This window comes from Morone saxatilis, unplaced genomic scaffold (genome assembly GCF_004916995.1).
Source record: "Morone saxatilis isolate NCDOM2014 unplaced genomic scaffold, NCSU_SB_2.0 Contig4, whole genome shotgun sequence".
Taxonomy (NCBI): Eukaryota; Metazoa; Chordata; class Actinopteri; family Moronidae; genus Morone; species Morone saxatilis.
Genome location: NW_023339984.1, coordinates 15371713 through 15375623, shown reverse-complemented (window position 1 = coordinate 15375623; position 3911 = coordinate 15371713). Strand labels below are relative to the sequence as shown.

Below are 3911 nucleotides of genomic sequence, written 5' to 3'. Positions count from 1 at the left end.
AAAGTTAATTAGCTAGCCAGAGCTGATAATCAATGGTAGCTTTGATCAAACTATCCGTTGCAAAAAGCCATCTAGCTCTTGACTATCTTGAGTAGGACTAATTTTCCATGAATTTTGGGTAAATTGAGACTTTTTTTCAAACTAAGAAACATGTCTGACTGAGCACGCTGTTGTGCAATACCATTGTTCTGACAGCCCATTATTCCCGAAACCCCAATAGTCTGAAAAATGTCCCACAGGACAGAAAGCCCCTTTGTCCGCCAACACTTTATTTCAAAATCAAATGCCCATTGTTCGGAAGGCCAGTTGTTCCAAAAATACTTACATATATACACTATAACATAATACTTAATACAATGTTTGTGTATAGACCTCTACCAGTGATCACAAGAACCTTGAACTGGATTTTGAATTTGATAGAACCAGTGAAAAGAAATCTGAGACTTTTTTTGAGGACCTGGTCAAAAGCTTAGCAGCAGTTTTTTTAGGCCCACGATGTTAACGATCCTGCTGAGGCAGGTGAAAAGGGAACAACAATAGTCAAGACCAGGACGAGATAAAAGCCAGAATCATCATTTCCATCTCCGCTTAGTAAGACGACGCTAATGTTTTTCAAAGACGCAGTTCAACTCCGAAGATCAAACAGGATGAAGACGTTGCCAGGAGGAGTAATTGCCATCGGGGGAGATACCGTACAAAGCAGCACCTGCTGAAACTTTAATATTCCTGCACTGTTGTTTAGACCTTTTATCCTCGTTTCTTTCAGGTGCTTTTAATAAATCAAATTATGGAATGAAATTTTGTCCTTTGGCTAAAAGCCTATAAAATGTGTGTTTGTTAGTGTTTACATAAGGTTTGTGTGTTTTTAACCCTTTTTTTCTGAGTGATAAAGTCAAAGAAATGTGCTCTGATAGCTAACAGATGTTCGTTTTTACCATTCACTTTCCTCTCCCGCACACCAGATCTCACTCACTTTTTCATCGTTTTCAAACCTCTGGCCGCTCTCTCCCCTGCCTTCCCTTCTTCCGTCACCTCTCCACTCGGCTGCAAGGTTAATGCGATTGTGTATATACTCGTCTCTCCCATGGGTGCTCCCCATTTGTTTTCTCCATGTGCTGTTCATCATTAACCTCAGCCTTTCATCCTGCCCCCAGTTCTTGGCAAAACAGCGCAAATGAGGCAGAGATTAATACGACCACTCGCTCTCACTCATTAGGAGATGATGAGGTAGTTTATTTTCTCTGGATTACTGGAAAGTTTTAATTGTTGCCATCAACATCAGAACTGCACTTTGTCATTAACGTGGATTAATCTTGTTTTTTCTTCTTTCTGTGGGTATAAATTTGGTGTCGTATTCATGATACAGCAGTGCGTTTGGTTAATAACATGAGGTGTAGAAGTTGTAAGGGTAACATTACATAAACAGGTGGAATTAAACTTTTATTTCTCCAAAATGCTGTATTTTGTTGGATATTTGCATTTTGTGATTTTGCAAACATTAACTCAAGGAACTATACTTTTTGAGGGCAAGGACCCATTAGCTGAGAGATGGATGGAGCAGGGACTTACTACACATATTAAACAGGGCGTCCTATAGTGCCATGTAAAACCATTCTTTGTGACTGTGCATTCAATAATAAGCTCTTAAAATAATAACTATTGGCAGCTTTATAAATCCTATCACAAGAAAATGACAGACTAAAGTTTGAATCTTGAAACCTTGAGTCCCATGTGTGGTTCGGTTTAAAAAAGATTGTTGTTTTTCAAATGTTGACGCTTTTTTTGGAATTATCCCTTCATAAGTGAAGTAAGTTCAACATTTTATAAACTTTTATCATTCACAACATTAAGATACTGATGAATTATATAAATACCTTAACCCTTAAAAATAACCTTTCTATTTCTAGTACACTTTATTCACACTTTGGTTGCTGCATTGATCAGCTCCTCCACTTCTTACTCCCAACAAAAGATAAAGACATCTTATCTAAACTTCCTGGTAGGAAGTCAAAAGGAGCACTCAGATCCGGGCTTGAGTAGGTTTCCCATTCACTATACCATACGGCACATTTTCCCAGCTCTCTACATCTCCTCACGCTGCCCTGCAGGGTTTTGCTGCTTCATCGGTGATGTACAATAACTTTACTGTTGGTTCTTTATACCAGCTCTGTATTAGACATAAAAATAAATCACTAGTGCAGAAACTGTGACCTGCTTCTTTCGCTTTATTTCTCCCATCAGTACTTTGAAGATACTCAGGAGCTTTCAGATCACAGTACAAATTAATAAGGCTTGTACACACGCTGTATATACATTTCCCCACAGAAGTAAGGTACATGACACTGAAAGTCAGATTTTATGAATAACATTTGATTGGGAGCTTCTAAACACATGATTCTTTCTAATGAAGGAACATTATTTTCACATTATTCAGCGCCACACTGCGTCTTTATTAAATTAATCAGGAACGACGGCCGGTCTCATTAGGATGCTCTCAGGAACACATCACAACTGAGCCTGGCATGCATTAGTATGCAAAGGTACTTACTCATTCACGCTCTCACACACACACACACACACACACACACACACACACACGTAAACAGACAGGCAGCACTAATAGGCCCCTTGGCAGTGCTAAAGATTGAGGCTCAGCCACAGAAACAGGTCTTACGTCGACACAGCAGGCTTATTGTGTCAGTCCTGACTAAACTGGCATGTTACCATTACAGACGCGCACACATGCAGTTTTCGGGGATCACACCGACTCCCTGCTGTCTGGAATTCAAAGTTAGGTCAGTAGACGAATACTAATAGAAGTGGATTGGGATGATGCCAAAACCTTGTTTATGTATGTGTAAGAAGTGTTTTTTTTTTTTAGTGAGTGTGTGCATTCACATCAACGTACGCTGAATAATCTAATGAAAACATTTTAGGAAGGAAAGCAACAAAATGGGAAGAAGTTCAAGTTTGTTGGTTGTTTTCCTCAAAATACAAACAATTTACGTGTTCATTCTGATGTGTTATAAATGTTTCTAAAATATTAGTTTAGTTTCAGTTTGTGTAAATCACATTTAATCCATCTTTAAACAATTCTCGTAAAACCTGGCTAAATATGTGCCATTTTAGGAAGCGCCAGATCCAAGATTAATTCTAGGTTGTTTTGTTTTTTTTCTAAGTCAAAAAGCTTGACCTCATTTAGCCGAGTTAATTAAATAACTGTTTACTATCCTTTAAAAAGACTGAATTAATGGTTGTACACCTGCCTAATTTTAGCTAACACAGCTCCCCAGGGGTCAACGAGTTTTAAAAAACATCTGCTGTTTTCCAGAATATTGAGGAAGCCTAAAATGCAGTCAAACTGTGTGCATAAGATGAGACTTTTTGGGGAAATACTGAACAGAATCCAAGACTGATAAGTTCAAAATATACATTCATTCCTTAAGTTTTTCCAACCTAATGTATGCAATGAAAAATATGGCATTAAATTCATTGAGATTTAATGCCATTTCCAGTATGTCACTGAAGTATCCTCTGCTATACGCTCTACACACAGACACACACACATATATATATATATTGCATGAGGTTCGGCAACACACACACAAAACTTTTTGACACTGAAGAAGACAAATAAATAAAAAGGCTGCAAGCCTGAATATCACACAACAGACAGATACCATCTAATATGTCAAAGTGCACCTTAGACACACACACACACTCACACACTCTACCTGTATTGGGGAGTCACTTCAATTAAAATCCCCCTTCAGTCGGGTCCTTGCAGATATCTCAGCCCTGGTTATCCAGACTTTGATCAGACACTCAAATGCATCTCAGCAGCTCTGAGTTAAAGTAGCAAGTGAGCGAGTGAGCTGGAGTGTAAATAAGAGAGAGAGAGAGACAGACAG

General features: G+C 38.5%; 1 protein-coding gene across 3 annotated transcripts in view; it reads right to left on the bottom strand.

Annotated features, from left to right (window-relative positions):
* The window catches only part of arhgap36 (Rho GTPase activating protein 36), a 76986-nt gene that overhangs the window by 45822 nt on the left and 27253 nt on the right, over positions 1-3911 (bottom strand). The window contains exon 1 of one of the 3 annotated variants that reach the window (XM_035675285.1): positions 3735-3901. The exons of the other annotated variants lie outside the window; for them this stretch is intronic. The gene's annotated coding sequence lies outside the window, so the exon portion shown is untranslated. Of the gene's footprint in view, positions 1-3734; positions 3902-3911 lie in introns of those variants that run through there. 3 annotated transcript variants of the gene reach the window in all.